Raw genomic sequence first — 20,184 nt, 5'->3', positions numbered from 1 at the left:
GCAGCGTTTCACAGAGTAGCATCTCGTATGATGAGAACAGCAGGTCCCACCAGGAGGTTTGCACAGCTCAGCGGCTGCCGTGGGTCAGGAAAGGTTTTTTTTTTTCAAACATGCATAGAAGAACCAAAGCAAGACTCCAGGTATGTTTTTGATGAGTGGCTGTAATTATGAGATGACGTTAAGCTTTTATGCGTCATCATGACTTTTCAAGCAGCTGAAAAAAATATATAGTCTAATTTTACTTTGTGATCTGACTAGTTTTATGATGTTCAAATCATAAAACTGGTATGATGGAAAAATTTAGTGGTTCTCAATGTACACTGAGTGCCTGATGAAGATAAAATGTTGATCAGTTGGCTAAAAGGTTTGTATGTATCGACTGCAAGACAAACCGAAGCGTGTCAACTATGCAGGTTTTTGATACCTGCACATCAGTGACTCGTGTGACTAACGACGTCTGTGTTACTGATCTCGGCTTATGACTTTTTTTTTTTTTTTTTTTTTCAGAAGTGACAGAAACCCCCAAAATCTTGCAAAGACCAAAACCCCTGAAGATCGTTTTCTGTGTTCACCCACGTTTTAAAACAGGGGAGCGGATCGCGCCCGCATGTACATGTCTATGTCTGTGTCTTTCTGTCCCTGGGAAAAGCTGCGACAATGAAATGAAGGGACAGGGTTCGAAGCATTTTCACTTTGTCTTTCAAGAGGATTGTGGAGAGATGAGGTAATCTGTGCAACGCTGGGCCAAATTGCAGCTTTTAGCACTGCTTTCATAACCCCGTTTTTTTTTCCAACGGGCACTTTCTACGTTAAAACACTCCTGCACCCTGTCATCACGAAGTGGCACGTTGGTGTTGTTTTTAACCTTTGCCCATTCACTGACCTGCATCATCACGATCTGCTTCAGCAAACTATGTGCCAAGATGGTGTTTTTTTGTTTTCTTTCTGTTATACTCCAGACCCATGTGCCTCAATTAGAGGATTTAAATGTGTGCCTCTTCAGTGCGTGGTTTTCTGTTATTACATTCCAAACTGTACATGCTTTATTCCCCTGGCCCACTGTATCTGCTGGCGTGAGAGCACGCAACTAAGAAAATAGGACGACTTGAAAGTACGGGCAGACAAACCGAGATGGGGTAGAACAACATTTCCAGCTGAGTTTGGAGCTTTTGTGGAGGCCATTAAAGGAGAACTCATCTACAATGTGAAAGCCTCCGAACATCCCACCCACACGTATCATTAATGTACCGTATTTGTCTTACATCGCAACACAAGAAAGTGCAAAAGCACAAACAGCATAAAAATATAACCAGTGCTTGAGCGAGGCCGTGGACATAAACACAGAGAAATGCTCTTGGAGCAGCTTTTGTTCAGCGCGAGAAGGCCAAATGTCATTGTTCTAAAAAATATGTCTGCTGTTCTCTGGTTTTAGTGATGGTGGTAAAAAATAATCATGGCAGGCTATAAAACATATTTACTATTATCAGTATAGAATGTAGGACAAAGAAACAAGAGTTTAAAATAACTACATGCAAAATGTGTTATTCAGAATGTTGCAAGAGCCACATAGCAACTAGAGCCAAGAGTGTTTGAGATTCACACAACACAAACTCATCCAACTATAAAAAAATGACAAATGTGTTTATCTTGTATATTTAGATTCATACATATTCAATATTCAAGCATGGAAATATTTCTTCAGATATTTTTATACCTGAAGAAATAATAATACAATTGAAAAGCTTGTTTATCTCAAGTCAAATAAAGAAGCACAACTTGTGCATTCATCATAAACTGATATATTTTGACATTTTAGTCAGTTGAGTTTTATTTTGGCTTTTTTTTTTTCGCTATTTAAATTGTTAATCACCTCCAATAAAATAAAAAAGAAGCGTTATGGCTTGCACAATCACAGCGAAAGCTGCTGACTTGGCCGGTAAGTTGAATAAGTCACTAATGATCACAGCTGAAGTACAACTCGCAGCAGAGAAAGGTGTAAAAGCAATAGGGTCTAATGCAGGCTTAAGAGGATTATAAAGCAAAAGCCAATTTGGTAATTTGGCATTTACAAGGAGCGGACTGCAGCTCATGTCAGAGCTTTAAGAACCAACATACACAAAGGTATAAAGGGTTATTCACTGGTCCTCTTTTAAAGTGAAGTCAAATTTTTCATTTTCTTTGAACATCTCTCAAGAGTCTAGAAGAGTAGAGAGGCACAGAAGCCAAGCTGCTTTATGTCCAGTGGGAAGTTCCCACTGTTGGTGATGATTTTGGGAGCCAAGACATCTGCTGGTTTTGGCCCACTGCGTTCTCTCAAGCCCGAAGTTAGTTCAGCCATTTTAGATGCTTATACTGCATCGCTCTGTGTGCAATCTATCTATATAGCATGAGTTCAGGGACCGTGGAGCAAATCGGCAATTCAAGTCATACACTCGGTTATGAATTTTAAAGTAACTGGAGGGGGAAAGTGGCAGCACAGCGAGTGGAGTGATGTGTTTTTCGGGCAGCTCCTGGAGTCACGCAGTCAGCCAAAAACAAGCAAAGATCAACCAGGGGTGGAAATTAAACATTTTCTCCATTTTTTTACCGACCACTCAGACATTTCACCAGCCGCTGTTTTTTGTAATTTTGATTACAAACCCCAACAACAAAATATAGATATTTTATATGGATATAAAATATAGATATATTTTTTGTTATATAAAGTATATAACTTATTTTTAACTCAATGAAAACCAATATATAGACAAGACGTTTACTATACACATGTACTTATACAGACTAATTTAATAAACATGAGGTCTAGTGCAATAAGTTCACTTGTAATAATTATTAAGAGCAAAGTTTGACAACACAACCCTAACGTTCTTTCAATCCTTTCCTATGTCGAACGTTTCTGCAACTCTCCCAGTAATATTTATTGAAGATGTCTCTTGTCAATTTTGAAACATTTTTGATATCTGTATTAATGTTTTTCTTACTGTTCTATCTGTTCTCCCTTACTTTTTGCAGTTTCAATAGAAAATCACAGTTATTCTTCTTCTTACCAACACCGTCTCAGAACACGTTCTTCTTACCAACACCGTCTCAGAACACGTTCATTGTGAATTCTGCGGCCCGTCATCATTCCTGCGTTATCCCAGCGTTTCTCTGAAATCTTGGCGTGGACCGAATGTGCACCTCTATCAGCGGTAATGGAAAAGAGGTCATTGCTTTTACGCCAAATCGCCAAGTTGATCACTTGTGTTTGCTTCCCACCTGTGATTGGTGAGACACTTAACTATAGTGGACTTTTTGGCCTGTCCACACACTGTGTGCCTGTCTGTTGATGGGCTGTTTCATTCATGCTAAGGGCTTCCAAATGGTAAATAGTTCTCTCAATCTTACTTCAATTGAACTTATGTAGGATCAGCTGAGTCACATGCACACTGATTTAATTTCCCCCTCCTATCTGGATTTTTTTTCTTTTTTTTTCCAGTGGGTTTATATTTATTTAATCTCTCTGACAGCAAGTGGGGCTGACTTTTCAGCCAGTCAGTTCCAGTCAGTGATCCATTTGGAAAACCTGCATTATTTATACTGAATGAACAAGAAGCGTCGCTTTGCTTCTGAAGTTGCGCCAGGTGGAACCATCTCTCAAGGTCGGTCAACAGCAGATGGCCACGGGGACAGATATTTACTGGAAGAGGGCAGAAAAAAAGTGTCTGTGAGATGTATTCTCCTTCAAGCCCCAAAAAGTTGCTTTAATGAATGTTTTGCGTCTTACTGGAAGCAAACACCAACATGAGAACTACACAACCTTTCATCAAAGTGTTCATCTGTTCCACAGAATGAAATGTTTTTTTTACCTAAAGAATTATTTTTATAGTGCGCACATAACCACAGTCATCAATGCACATGATGACTGTGCATCAAGGAATTAGTGTGGCACAGCAATGTAAAGTGGTATACAGTGGTAATGCAGAAAGATGTTGAAATGGGTCTCAACAAGATTTTAAAGGTATGCAAACTTGACATTTTTCTCTTTTTTGTACTTCCGTTTGGGTTTCCACTAATTGTGAAAACAGTCCAAGCGCTTAAAACTTGGTGGTTTTAAGCGCTTGTTTTTGTCAGTAAGTCAATGTTTTTGGTGTCTGTAAAATGAGCCACTTCAAAAACCTTATAACGTCACAAATGAGCAGGACGTTCCCCTCACCAAGCAGAGCTCCAGCACAATTGGTCAGCTGGTTCTACCGCAGCTACGTCACATGCTGCATTCTTGTGCAGGAGGCGCCACTTCTGTGACAAGAGACCCTAGAAACAGCTTGTTCACAAAGAAGCTCAAAGTACACAGAACTGACCAAACTAAAATGTTATTATCTTATATAAGAAGGATTTTGTGAGTTTTCTGCCACACAGATCATGTAGCGCAGAAAGTTCAATCTTGACCGAAGCACTTGTTGTCTTTCACGTGGCTTATAGCAAACAGCACACAGTATGTTTTTAAGGCTTTCATTCAGCTGTGCTGATCTCTGCAGTTCCTCTACAATGGGCCTCTTGGTTGCATCTCTCATTGATGCTGGACAACCATGTTGAATGCTTAGGGTATTCTACTCCATGGTCTTCATGATGCCGTTTGTTCTCTAATGTTTTCCAACAAACCTCAGCTGCATTTGCACTGAGATGAATCGCAGGGAGTCAGACCCTGTTACTGGCAGCAGATATCTTCTTAATTTTGTGCTACTTGCTTCTTCCTAGTCTAGCACATAAAATGCACTGGAAAATGTGATACAACATAAAAAATGCAACATGATCATGAGGTGAAATGCTCTGCATGTTCTGACCTGCAGCATGCTGGCAGCAGCGTCGCCATGCAGGAGAGAGTTAATCAAGTGCAATGTCAGTTAGCAACACGACATCGACTAAGAGTAGAGTAGCACTGAAAAGCTCATTTTCAGCCTCATCAGTACAGAACATTAGCTGTACTGATAGCAACACTGAAGAGCTTATGTTTATTGTTCGCAGCACCGTTCGCAACACAGAAAAGCTCATTTTTACCCAGTGACAGTGGCTCGCAAAGTCCAAAAAGACAAACCATTCTGGTCGTTGGTTCGCATCGAAGCCGGTCTGCTTTCACACCAGAAAGCAAACCACACCTCAAAAAGTGGGTTTCGGTCCAGTTGTTCGGCCCACACCAGGGTTCTCTTGACTCACACCTGCATAAAAGTTCCACACCAATGGGGGGAACAAACTCTTGCTCTCTTGGGAAAACAACCGCTGGAAAAAAGGAACATTGTGTTAGGCGTGAATACACCCGTAGGTTGTTAATTAGCCATGTTGTGTGACTCTGTAACAGGCATCATTGTTGTTTTATTTCCTGCCTTCTCTCGTTGCTGTAAGGTGTCATAAAAGTTTTACCCTGAAAGCAGTCATGCTCCAGTAACGGGAGGCATCACATCCATCATGTACATTATTACAGTGACCTAATACATATTTAAATCCTGCCCGGTCTTTGTGATCCCATCCATCCCACGGTTCGGGTCGTCACTCTTCTTGAACATTGTACGAGTAATCGTTTTGTACAAAAAAATGGAAATGGGACCCTCATGCTTCACCGGATGAGTTTGTGTTCCAGGTTGGGGGGAGGAAAAAAAAAACTGCAGAATGACTAAATGTAAATGTCAGAGGGATTTAATATTGCTGACACGAAGGTCGGGATTCGTGAACAAAAATGAGCAAAGGGTGAAAACTGTCGTTTTCCCTCAGATTCGAACATTTTGACATTTTGGATGAACAAAGACATGTTGCACTCATTGTTTTACTTGTAAATCTAAATCTGATTTCATCCAGTCTTGCTGATACTACAGTCATTCTGAAACGTTTTAATGATGACCAGAACCTCGGTGAATTTCAATGTGCTGTGATGCAGACTGCGACAGGAAGTAGAATTAGAAAAGAAAAGGCGTGTTTATGTTACCACTTCATTCGTGAAACGATTTAATAAGTGTCATTTTGTCTTAGTGATGGTGTTGCCCCTCTGCAACTGCTGTGGGGGGAAGAGTTGGAATGGTAACGCTGGATAGTAGAGGCAGATGCAGAGAGCTGCTGATTTGCTTGGCTGCAGGCTTTATTCTCCATTGAATAGTAAAGAAACATCTTATTTAATAAATTGTTTTATGATGTTCATTATAACTGTGGTACCAACTAACCTCATTAAATTAACCCATTTAAATATAATTTATCAATTATTCTATACGGTTTTTAGCCTATTTGTGCATTTTATCTATATTTACTTATTCAAGAGTTTGACTTTTTCATTTGTAATATAAATCGTGTTATAGTTTTGTCCACACTGGGCCGATTTTAAGGTTCAAATCATTTTATCCATAACTTTTTGAACCTTTTTAAAACACTTGTGAAAGTTGGAAAACAAAACTTTACAACAGTAGAACAAAATGAATATCTGTTTTGCATGTGTGCGCATGTGTGTGTGTGTGTGTGTGTGTGTGCGTGTGTGTGTGTGTGTGTGCGTTTTGTGTGTGTTTGCGCGCAGGAGTACGAATCTCTTCATCCAACATCAATAGGACCATTTCAGTGGTACCTTGGAGCTATGATATCTTGGATGAGTAAGCATGAAAGGAAAAGAAATGTTTGAATAATAAGCAAACCTAATAATCAATATGAGTGCACACAGGCAAAAGCCAATCCACGCAGCAACAGCAGCCAGTTTTCAACACTATAAAACAGAACCTGGGCGCTCAAATTCGAGCCTGGAGCGCTGGTGTCCGGGGACTTTTAGATCGCTCTCTCTCTGGTTCAGCACACCTGAATCAAATATCTGAATCACCTGCTGAGAGCTCAGTCAATTTTTCCAAAGTCCTGCTACGGGCCTAATTGTTTCACGCAGGGTGTGCATGCAAAAGTTCCTTCGCTTGAGGACTGGAGTTGATTTGATGATGAGGATAACAAATGTAGTACATTCTCCAACATGACGGTCATAAATGACACACATGCACACACTATGAGACGGGTAATAATATCTAGTTTAGGGAACGACAAAATAGAAAAAAGAAAAGATGGATAATGGATAGGGGGCGCTGGCCCAAAATGGCTGAGAAACACGGATCTAGAAAGTTAACTGCAGTATTGTGTCTTTGTATTTTCTTGGGTTTGTGTTTTGTATTGTTCACTCTAATTACATGTTAAAGCAGTTATTCTTTGTATTGCTTGTATTAGTTTCTGGCATCAGCTCCAGTAGTCGTCTCTAGTCTTCTGATTTTGGTGAAAACGCTGAATAAGACGACAAGAAGTAGTAGGAAGATGATGGTTCATGTTTGACCCTTTACTACGCAGTAATGCTCACTCTACTGCATAGTAAAGTGAGCATTAAAATTTTGTAAAATGCATTGCAGCTAAGACCAAATGAACCAAACGTCATTCTTTGATTGTTAAATTAAATTCTGTTAAAGTTTGCATGGTCTGAAGTCTTAAAAATGCTCGTCTGCCCTCCCAGATCGGTGGCCTTGCAAAGAGGACAATAGGCTGTTGACTTGATTTCTTATTACCTGTGGAGGGGACTCTCCTCCATCTTTGATTGGGTGCCGTAATGGAGCGTAATGAGAGAAGTGAGGTGTCCGCAAACGAGTAAAGCGGCACAACTAGATGACCAATTTCTCTGCAAATTTGTTTGTTTCCAGGGTAAAACGGTTTCCTCGTGGTACCAGAATGCCAAGATAAAAACCCAAGGGAAAAGGTTGGTGTGTCTGTTTAACAAATGTTGTTCAAATGATGTGCAGGGATTTTTTTTTTTTTTTTCTGGTTTGTGGGAGTATATCTGTTGTCACATCTCTTGCTTTTTCCCCGCCCTCCCTCTGTCCTCCTCGTATCTCCTGTGGGACTTTTTTGAGTGTATCTTTCCTGTTTTCCTCGCCATCGTCCAATGCAATTTTCTCTTTATCAACATTTGATTTCCAACGAGTGAGCCGTCCTCTGCACAGGCGGCGCAGAGCGAGACAGGAGCAGGGATGGGAGGAGGGACCAGGAAGAAAGCAAGACACTATTTATCTGACTCTCCATTCCCTCTTTTGATCTTTAATCACTTTTTATCTTTCTTCCCCCTGGTTGTCTGACACCAGTGCTCCTCTGAATGTGGCCCCAATTTGTTAGATACGACCATTAGTTTATGTCAAACAAGTTTACCAAGTGTTGCACCTTCTAGTGCGATGCTTGTCAGTGTTTTTTTTCTATATCTAAGATACTGCAGTAAAATATCAGAAGTGTACAACTGCAAACACATTACAATTTATGTTAAAAGGTGAAGATGTAATTTAGATTATGTGTGATAAAAACCTCCAGGGTTTAATCTCATCTTTCTGTAACCTACAGTGCCTTCCAGGTATTCATCACCCTTGATATTTTCTACATCTATCAGATTCTATGTGACGGATGAACACAAAGCTGTGCAAAGATGGCAAAGTTAAAGGAAAGGGTCCAAGGTTTCTGAAATTCTGAAAAGTCTGGTGAGTGAAACTGCATATCTTGATATCGATCCAAAACTAAGTGACTCCAGGGACAGTATCGATGATAGTAAATACTTCTACCGATACTTAGCATTCAAGTATGACATATCGTCAAACATTGGACCTGGTGATGTTTATTTGGATTGTCTTGATAAAACCTTGGACAGAATTTAGATGAAGTTTATAAGTGCCTACAAAATACTTCAACATATTTACAAGTCAACCAGAAACAATATATGAAAAAAATGTGTGTGCATTGTTTTTTAAACAAACTACAATACAAAAGTAAAAGTTCAAGAAACAATCTTAAACTAAAGAATGAGTCTTCTCACATCAGTACTGATCCGACACCGATATTGATTTGGCATCAATATTATAAATATTTCAGATCGATGCACTTTATGTTCTGCCCCATTTAAGTTAATGCATTGTAAAACAAGCTCTTGCTTTTGCCCAGGTGTCTTTCTCAAAACTCCAGCTTTTTCTAAAAATCTGCTTTCAGGAAGTCATTAGTAGATTGCTACTCTATTAACTCTAGTAGCTCATAATGAGCTCAACAGATGCACAGTTCAATCAGCAGTTTGATAATTGCTGCAAGCTAGTCTGAAGGAGCTGAGTGGGTGATTTGAAGCTTGGAAACTGCAGCTACAAGGAAGAGCTTCACCGTTGAAAGCTGCCCGAGGTTTTTCACATCTCTTGCACATCGTACAGCTGAATGGTTGCCACGGGAGATTAAAGGATTTCTCAAACATGCATGAAAGAATCAAGGCAACACTCCAGCTATGTTTTTATCGATGGAACATTATAACATGATGCAGAACTCAAAAAGTCAATTTTACATAACACTGCCTCTTTAAATGGCAACCAGTTCAGCCAGCTTTGTTCAGTTATTCTGTATCGCCACACATTGTTTTGCATGAAGGCCAAAAAGCTCAACTAGTTTTTCTTCTTGTCACTCTTTCACAAAGGCCGTTTGTAAAGGTCATGACTTACAGTTGTCTTGTCAACAGATTAGCCTGCCTGAGCCTTGGCTTGCAGTAGCACTGCCAGAATCACAATTATCTGCTTGCACGACCTGTCAGTTTAGGCCATGTCTTTGTAGGTTTGCAGTGGTGCCATAATCTTTCAATTCTCATTGAACAATGTTCCATTGGATGTTAAAAGCTCATAATATTGCATGTGGTTGCTTGGTTATCATGACGTTTGCTCAGTAATGTTCCCTATCAAACCACGCACTTTCCTAACATACGTTTAAAGGGGCAGTAAAATGGACTTTTCTGAGCTTTTAATTTGTGTTATTTCCACATCAAAAACATAGCTGGAATGATGGTTTGATTCTTACATGAATGTTTAATAAACCCTTTAATCTCCCACTGTAACCATTCAGCTGCGCCAAACATTCGGGTGGGACTAGCTCCGCCTTTGAGGCCAAAGCTCCTCCTCGGAGCTTTAGCTTCCGAGCTTCCTTTCGAGAGCAACCCTCCCCAACCATCAGCTCCTTAAGACTAGCCATCAGCAATTAGCAAACACTTGCTGAAACTGCATGCCTGCTGAGCTCATTTTACATGCTACTTCTCAGTGAAACTTTGGTGAAAACAATGTTAAAGGGTCAATAGAGGAATGCTGTTGTGATGACTTCCTGAAGACAGAGTTTTAGAAAGAGCAGGAGGTTTTAAAGCAAGAGGCCCAATTTCAAGAGGTTAAATTTTGAAGACAGATTTCTTTTAATTCATATTTGACATCTTTTTTTAACAGCTGAAGGTAACGGTTCCCTGATTGTTCTGTAAAATTACTCTATATAGCTGAAAATCACACAGTGCTGCCCCTTTAAACAGCACATCCATTAATTAATATTTATGAAATGTTAAATTTGAGAGCTCTTTAGAAGTACTGGGGTGCATTTTTAATATTCTAATTAGCATGTGCTGTAGATTCTCATTGGCTTCCAATTAGACACAAGAAGCTAGAGAAATCCTATGTTTAAAGGTCAGTCAGATAAATTGTTAATTTTAAACATATCAGAATGAGGTTGAAAACAAGGTTGTTCTCTACCAGCTAGATCATTTTCCAACTGAATCATAAGTTTCAACAGCTAATTAGGTTCATATAATTCTGAAAAGTTGCTAAAAAAAAATTCCCATTGCAGTTGACTATTTAATGTCATGTATTGGTTTCACACAGTAAATCATCATTAAAGTGGAAATAGAGGAATCTCTTGCTCTGTTTTTATATTCTGCACACCTAAGTAGCTTTGCATAATTTACTGTTCAAAGAGCATTTAGCTATAATGTTGTTCTCTTATGTAAAGAGAACCGAGATGCGTCTTCCAGGATGTGAAAAAGTGGCTCCATTAAATTAAGTTCAATTACTGGCTCTTTTGCCAGCACCTCTGCCGCTGGAAGCTGCAATAGATTTTTCTTCTTTCTCACCTCATCCAATAAACAGCAAACTTCCTGCTGATTTATAGGTGTGGCAGAAGCCTCTGCATCTCGTTTTAACGAGTCATTTAGGAGGAATTTATGTTGATAGTTGGGCAGGAAAGACACGAAGACTGAAGAGTTTAACGGTTTGTAAATAGAAACGTGTAGAGTAGCTGCTGTTTTGTTGATATAAAAAAACAGTGGCATCTATTAGGCGAGGTAAATGATAGAAACATTTATTATTTCAATCTTAAATAACAGTTCTGGTTTTTATTTTACAAAGCAAATAGCCTTCTAGAGAAAAGTACCTCTACTTCATGTTAGCACAGTTACCTTAAAATTAGACACTACCTGCACAGTGACATCCTACTTCAACAAGTTGCCGTTTTATTAGTTTTAGAAAAATATTTTATTTTTTAGAGCTATATTTTGATACAGTTGTTTTTAGTTACACGAGGAAATGTTCCTTGGTTTTATAATACTGCCTGGTTTTTTTGCTAATTCCCCTGAAAAACAAAGTTTAGATTTTTTTTTTCATTTAAGATGTTATCAGTAACATCTATGTTAGCTTAAAATAATGTATCATCGTAAGTGAAGAAATGCTAATAGCTAGCCAGTCAAACCCCTGGGTTCAGCTTTCATGCCTTAAGTCATCTATAATGACAAATTCATTATTTAAAATCCTTTAATGATGATTTTTAATAATGATTAAAAAGTAATTTGAGCTCTACCTCCCTTTCCCCAACACACATGCTCACCACCTTCCCAAACCATTATGTTAACATGTCTTTTTGGATTCTGCACTTTGTTGCCAGAAAAGTAATTGATTTTATCACATTAAGTAATCTTAGATCACTGACTACTGGCAACTTTGGTCCTTTAGCTGCCATTTTATTGTCGCCATATGTCCACAGACAGATGGAGCCCAGCCTGTTGGATAGCACAAGTGTTAGTAGGAAGGTAGCTAACAGAGGTTAATTGGCAAATTGCAGCTAACTAGAGATGGCAATTATACCTGGATGGCATTTAAATGAGATCAATTTCCGATTTCAATGCTACCCTCATGGGAACTTACAGGCTTCTTGAGATAATAAAACATCAATTACAAGAATTTTGACCTTTGTCTGAAACAATCTGCATAATATTACTCTGACTGTCCTTTAAGTACTAATAACCTCCACTGAAAAAGACTTCCAATCTCTAAACTACTTATCAATGAGTTGATAGTTTAAGTGAAAAATAAAATGACAGATGTTAAAATCCCAATTATTTTTATCTATACCATAGTGCCAAAGACATTCACATCCCTCTTGCTTTTTGGCATTTCATCATGTTATAATCAACGGTCTGTAGTTTGCTAATATTTGATTTTACGGAACAACAAAAAGTAATGCATACTTCTGATGTGGGGGAAAAAATGTATTTGTCAAAAATTAAAATTTCACCAAATGAACATTTGATCTTCGAAAGAAAGAAGGTTCTTAACACTTTCCAGCAAACATGTGAAAGGTGTTCTAGTGAAATGAGAACAAAATAGTGTACATGAGAAGCATTTTGTGTGATTGAAAGCTGAAAATGCACATTATTCTGAAGAGACCACCCTTATGATGAAACATGGTGGTGGCAACATCTTCATGTGGGATTTTCTGCAGGTTCATAGAAAAGTGAATGGAATTAAATACAGGGCAAAAGAAAAATTCAGAAAAGCAACTTTTGAGACTAGGTTCACCTCCCAACAAAGCTACCCTTCCATACAACAAACAGTCAAAGCTTCCAGAGAAGGGCTTTAGTAAAACCCAAAGCATTAAAATGTGCTCAAATACACCAAAATCCAGAACTACATCCAACTCAGAATCTGTTAAAGTATTTGAAAATTGCCTTTCACAGCTACTCCCCATAAGCCTTCTAGTTGTATAAACAGAAAAAGATGATTCTACAAAGTACCGACTTGAAGGTCTGAATAAAAAAAAAGCATGCCACACCTTACAGGGATTATATATATATATATATAAATCATCTTATTTACATTTCAAGAGTCAAAGTAGACTCTGAATAGGTTGCCAGTTTATCACTGGACGTCTTGGGGAGACACAGGACAAACAGCCATTCACACACAGACAACTTACAAAAACAATTTAGAGAGACCAATTAACCTAGCAGTCACAAATTTCTGCCAGGAGAGGAAGCACCCATGGGAAGAACATGTTAACTCAATGCAAAAAGACCCCAGCACAGGATTTGAACCAAAGACCTTCTTTCTACAAGGCAACAGTGGTACCCACACTGGGCACTGCACAGTTTTGAGATATAATTTTTTTTAAAACCTAAAAGACAAAGTTCAAAGCAGTGAAAAAGCATAACAGCTACTCAGTCAAGTTAGCATTATCTGATTCTGAAGCTGTGTGACTGACATCAAAAGAGGAACAAAAAAATTATCTTCAGACAGACGTTCTCTTTGCATAACAATATGCAAATGCAGGCATTGTCTTCTGCTCTGTCATTCATGTCTTTTGAGAGATACTGCTACACTTAATTCTTTGAACTTCCACTTTGGAAAATCAAACCCCTGACAGTGTGTGTGCGTCCGTGTGTGCATGTCTCGCATTTTAAATCGAATAAATCATTGTTCAAAATGACATCTTTTATCCACTTACAGTAAGTACCATAATAGTGGGAATAATCCAATAAAAATGATGAGGTTTCCCAGCTGAACAGACTATTATGTGTGTGTTCTTGTATTTAATACATTGTGAGGACTATGTACCTAACGAGCTCTGTTGTGGGGACTGACATTTTGTGGGGCCCATCAGAAGAAGTGCTGTTTTCTAGCCTCCATGAGGGCCCACCCTAAACCAGCGAATCAGAAAATGGAAAACTGGGACATGTTGTAAAATAACAGCTCTGTTCCCGCCCACCGTGGCACATATGCGAACATCCTGGAATTGGCACGCCAGGTTTGGACAAGAACCGCTGCCCCATCTACCACAATAAGTTCTGGAAGCTGAGGACACATCTGGACAGAATTCATGGAATTAAGCATGCCTGGGAACGGAAGATACTGCTCAGTTACACATACAGTAAGGTCAGTGTTAGAAGCCAATCTGTGGATGCGGATAATCAAGAGCTCCAAGATCAAGCGGTCAGAGATCAAGCGGTTCAGAGATGACCTTCAAGTCATCTCTGTAGGTGCCAGGAGCTGGCCATGGACCAGAATCCCAAGCTGTTAGATGAGCTGGATGGGCCTCAGGAATAGGTTCTTTGATTACCTGGCCCTTTGTCTCAATTCTCTCTAAGGCTACTGAGTTGGCATTGTCACCAACCTGAGGACAGCTGAGGTAAATGAGGCCAGGTAAAAACCTGATCTCGATGATCCAGGCTACATCATCAATGTGAGTCGGGCTCAGAGTCTAATCACAATACCCATGGAACTCCATGTAAATTCTTAGATCTTAACCTATAACTCTCTGCAAACCAAAACCAGGTTAAGAACCACAGGATAAACAGGCCATTTGGTTGTGCCCAAGACTACCTAAATTGTGGCGAGTTTAGCTGGATGAGGATCAGAGCCATGCTCCAAGCTCGCCATGACTTGGTCTTCTTCAACGCCAGCCACTTGCGCCTCGTGAAGCTTGTCTGCCACACCAGGGCTCCATGGGCTGAGATGGGGATACCAAGGAGACATCCGTGATCAATCTCCAAACCTCCGTAGCAATGCTGGTGAGTACCAGCCGACACCTGGACCCTGGAGCATCCACACAACCATACTTGCCATGCATCCAAATGTAAGTACCATGCATGCAACCATATTTACCAGCTCTCTGCCCCCCACTGCCACAAGCCAGGAACACCAACACCAGCAAGGTGAGGAGGCAGATGTCCAGGCTGTTGTGTCACGACAACGCCACGGCAGACAGGTTCTGTACCTTGCATCTGGATGTGCACCAGCTGCCCATCCTCCAGGAGAAATTCAAGCAGGCCACCAGCCACAACATCTTGGATCAAGACCCACCATTGCGGAAGAATCCGCAACTCCACCAATGGTGCTTTTATAATAAAGTACTTACCCATGATCGGACACTGTCACTGTGGTAGTCATTTGTTCAAAGTACTGCTGAATACATCAGGGCACAGAAATCCCAGTCACACTAGCCCACCAAGCCAGCCTTCCAAGCCGGTCATTTCATCAAGGAGCTGAATTCCATGTATGACCAGAGTGGAGGAGTGACATGTCATGACGCTAGTTGGCGATCGTTCTGGATGGAACTGGCATTGAAGGAGATGTTCTTTGGTCATCCCCCTTCCAAAGTCAACTTTGACTTGTGTGCAAGCCTTGGCATCAACATAAAGAACTTAAACAGTTTGACTTATACAGGAGTCTTCATTGGACTAGCACTACACTCAGTTGCTAGTGCTGGTTAGATTTTGGACAAAGTTCAGTGCTGGACTATAGAAATGAATGTGAAGATAGAAAGATGTGCATGTGTGTACTGGTTAAGGTCAAGTCCGGACGATGGAAGAAGCTGCGAAACTTTTTCAGGAATGGGAAATGTTTTGGTTTCCCTTCTCACAAGTGGACCCATCTGACTGTTGATCCCATTTGTGTGTTTGAGTGTGCATGCACAAGTGCATATATATTACTCGGTCTCACTCAGTGTCTGTGCAAGTGCCTGGGGAAGTGTGTGTATGTGTGTCATGCCTACACAGACAGATTTGTGGGCACAGTAGCTTTTACAGAGTACCAGAGCAAGCCATTAATAAAACAGTCAGAGGAAGAAGAGGCAGTCAGAGGTCAGTCCCTAGGTAGCCGGCCTTCTCCTTTCCATTGTGTACGTGTGTGTGTGTGTCACAGAAAAAATAAAAAGACCACAGTGTGTGGGTAAGAAAAATAACATCAACCCCCTGCTACTATCCCTGCCCTGCAGTCCCTGTGTGGTCTGCTAACACATCTTTCACAGAGTAGAATGCTAGCTGCCCACAGATGTGTAAGCAAATAAGAAAGGTTGTGATTAGACAGCGTGCAGCTCTCGTCAGCAGCAGTGCAGTGGGTATAGAGGTTTTAGTGTGCAAACGCACGTGTGTTTCCTGTGTCCAGAGGTTAAAATAAGGCAAAGCAGGAAAGGAACTAGGAAACAATCCATCCTGCAGGATGTAGCACAAAGGACACTCATGCTCATGAAACTACAATAAAAAAGCATGAGTTGCACAAAACTCACACTCTTCCCCCACACAGACACGTCCAGAAAGACATTTATTTCTGTCTTGCCAGAACGAACAAAGATAAGACACAAATATCCCACGTACACACACACACACATAACGATCCTTTTGTAACTCTGACTTTCACCCTCTCCCCCTCTTGTCAAAAAAATGTAGCAACTTGTCCAACATGAGAGCGAGACTGTGATAAAGCACTGCAAAACAACACTATTAAAATAAATTGTCAGGCTGTCCCGGCATCAATTCGACTGACAGCTTTCTTCTCTCACATGCACACGCATACACACACACACAGATGCACATAGATCAAGCTGACTTTACTTCTCTGTCCGAACTTTATTGCTCCACCTCGTCCTAGCCTCCTTCAAACCCGTCCTCTCTTTCGTTTTGTCTTTCATTTCATCCTCTGTGCTGCGCTCATTATGTCTCTCTGGCAACAGTTTTGTCTCTGATCAATCCCTCCTGTCGTTTTCCCTTATCCAGATATATCACTTTCATTCTGCTCTCTGTCCTTTTTCTCCCCTCCTCTCTAAATTTTTAAACATGGCCATTTGGCTTTAGACATAACTAATTGCTATCACACAATATCAGACTGCAGCTTTGGCCCCACTCTCCTGGCTTGTCCTCTGTGGGTGTGTGTGTGTGTGCGTCTGCATGTGTGAGAGTTGTTTGTTGGGAAATAGGCCCAGCCATGGTCAGAGCAATGGTGCCAGCTCTAAACATGGGGCTCACAGAAGAAGATCACGGTGACGGCAGCACCTGGTGACAGCTGCTGCAGCCCTTTTACTATTCTTCCCTACGTTCTGATTTCACTGCATGGAGGCAACAAGGCCAACCTGAGTTGCGTTTGGTTTCTTTTGAGTCTCTCGTGGGTTTCCCCATTTCGTTTGCATCAATATTCTGTTTGAGTTAACTCTGCTGTTGAAAACTACAATCAAAGTGGGGAATGTAATAATGAAATGTTGAGGCAGCCAAGAGACAAAACTGTGGGTTGCTCTAGTTTGCTAAATGCCCAATTGACCAGAAGTTTGTTCATCATCCAGAGGTGGTTTATGAGCCACCCTTCCACCTACTAGGTAGGTATTTTGTAGGTAAGCAAAATACCAGTGGTGGGCAGTCAAGGCCAGCTGGGCCTTCTCTGCTAGCCCTCGAAAATTAAAAATAAAAAGTGTAAAATGTTTTAATCATTTCGTTTCATCTATAATTACACTTTTACTCTACAAACGAGTTGCTTATAGGTATTATTGAGGCTTCACTTTCCATTTCCTAATTTAAAAAGTGTCTTAAATGCATCAGGCAAGCTGCTCCGCGTATGTTATGCATCAGTTAGACAATATGAAGTTTCCTGAAAATTACCTGTGCTGTAAACAACCATCCTCCACTACGAGAGAGTCTGTTCATGTTTATTCAATATTTCAAAGAGTGACCAACCCGGGCCAAATTGCTTTGCTCACTTCCTCCGCTCCCATTGCTAAAACTCCAGTCAGACTGCAGAACTCCTGTTCGCTGATTGGCCTGGTTGAAATTCTGCCAGAGGAATCGAGCAGAATTGCGTAGGAAGACAATGGCCAGGCTAGTCTGACCTGACAATGTCTTAAGGGCTTGACCGAACTTGTGCAATGAGGCACACAGGTTTTTCTGCCTCCCCCACAATGCTCCTTCTAACTGTAATTAAACACTTGGTGAAACCGTGTCATATCAATCTTCTTAAAGAGACAGAGATCAGTTTCACTGTGTCAAATTGCAAAGTCAAATTATTTTGTTTGACAAAAGAATTGATTGTGCTACAAAATGATTTTATGTGCCTGGAAAATACATAATCCTGCCCTTGTAAGAGATTTAAACTATATCTTTAAAAAGCATATTTTTCCTCACATATTTCAAGTAACAATTCAATCTACAGTAAAGATCTGTCCTTGTTTAAAAGAAAAAGTTTAGAAAAATTAAGCTTGGAAAAAAATAGCCGAGGGGAGCCAACAATTGAGCTAACTCTTCTGAGGACATGCTTTACAACGCTGAATGATAAGCTGCTGTTTTTCCACTCATTAACTCTACTACATATCAATAAAACTGCAGTTTTATTTATAGCATTCCTGTGAAGTTTGAAAGAAAATTTAGATGCATTTTCACTGCTGGGGGGCGACTCCACATTTATGGAATTATGCTCACTGCACCAAGTTCTGCAAGTCCAAAACTTTTCAGAAGCTACTATAATAGTGGCCTTTGGGGAAATACTTGGCAGCAGGGAGCTTTAATATATATATATATATATATATATATATATATATATATATATATATATATATATATATATATATATATATATATATATATATATATATATAGCACAGCATGCATATGTGCATGCTGTGCTGTGGAACAAACTGGCAAAAGGAGAAAGGAACTGAAAGTGTCAAAAGTTTTTTGATCTGTCTTTTATCTGCTTGCATGTAACTTTTCTTCAGAATTTCAGTGATGCTGATGAGTAGCAGTGATTTAGTGAAGCTGTGAGGAGGTTTATGATATTCGTGGGTAATCTGGCTGGAACAGTCAAAGCCCACAAGGCTCATTATTTGTAATTGACCTTATTTGTGCCAGCTCTGTACACTGAAAACAGTTACTGCCTTTCTCAGCAGCCCAAACTCATTTGGGCTCTGATTTCTCTCTCTCTGTCTTAAACAGAAGCAGCTTTTCTGTGCGTACACACCAGATGATGTGGCGAGCAGTAAAATGTGTGTTTGTGACCTAATTGCAGAGAATAGAGACCGGCCATTTCCTGTGTTTATTTTCTTGTCATTAAGGATGCAGAGGAGGGATAAAGAACTTTTTTTTTTTTTTTTTTCTTCATCCAGCTGACCTGGCATTTTTATTGAGGTCAAAGCAAGAGGCAGAAAACTGAAAACTGTTTGTTCTAGTGAAATCTTGGATGAGAAATAAAAGAGCAAAAACATTATTCAGGAAATAATGCACAGCTGGCTTTAGCTGAGACAATATTTAATAGACCATTAAAAAGAGGAAAGGAACTTAGTTCAACAAAAGCTTAAGTTTTTAGCATAACAAAGAACTTAAGCCAAAACTCTGCTGGTTTTCCACCAAACTGGCAACACACCTGCACATGATTAGACCGCACCACGAGAAAGAAGGTCAAATCAAAGAAAATCGAAGCAAAGAAACGGGAATAAAATTATTAATTTGATTTACAATATCACCTACATAACTAGTCTGCAAAATAAAAAATTTAATACAGGGCAACTCAGAAGGTTACTTTGAAGAAAACAAAAATGGGATACAAAAAGAAACCCCCCGCCCCATTTGGTGGTACCCAGTGTTGCTTTTGCTGTGAACATCCCATCAGGTTTAGGATGGACATGTGGCACCCCCACAGCCCACAGACTACCACAGATGTGGGCTAAGTACAAGATGTTTTCACACAAAATACCTTTTTTTTATCCACAATGTTGTTCACAACAAAGACTATTTTACTTAAAGGAATATCTCAACGTATGTAAAATGCGAACAGCTGCAGGTACTACTGGATTTACAATACAGGTCATTGAATTGTGAAAGTGCTCATAATTTATTGCAACATTTCATTGGATCTCTGAGAACTACTCATTAATTGATCGGTCTACTGTTATGAGGCAAAATGTTTTTGCCGGTATGAAAAAAAAAACACGCATTAGCCACACCTCCGCATAAACTGCAGTGTTCAAAGTGTAGGGAAAAAAGTAGCAGCTTATAGTCCAGAATTTACGGTATGTTGTCGGCAACATAATGCTACCACAAGCAAACTCAAGACAGTGAGTGAAGCAAAGTTACGACAGCAATGTTTAAATTCAAGCATGATAAATATACAAGTGGTAAATAAACACACTTAGTCAAAGCTAGATATTAAATACACTGAATGAATATGAAATGCAGGATAATGCGTCATTGTCATTTAAAAATTGATGGGTGAAAATGGATTGTGGCATAATTTTTATTTAAATTTTTAATTTTTTTATGTCCCCGTCAGTCAAAATGACAGACAACAAAAAGATCTAGTGCAA

Source organism: Poeciliopsis prolifica, unplaced genomic scaffold, assembly GCF_027474105.1.
Source record: "Poeciliopsis prolifica strain line A6 unplaced genomic scaffold, Auburn_PproV2 SCAFFOLD031, whole genome shotgun sequence".
In the NCBI taxonomy this organism is placed as follows: Eukaryota; Metazoa; Chordata; class Actinopteri; order Cyprinodontiformes; family Poeciliidae; genus Poeciliopsis; species Poeciliopsis prolifica.
Note: the sequence above shows the minus strand (reverse complement) of the source record.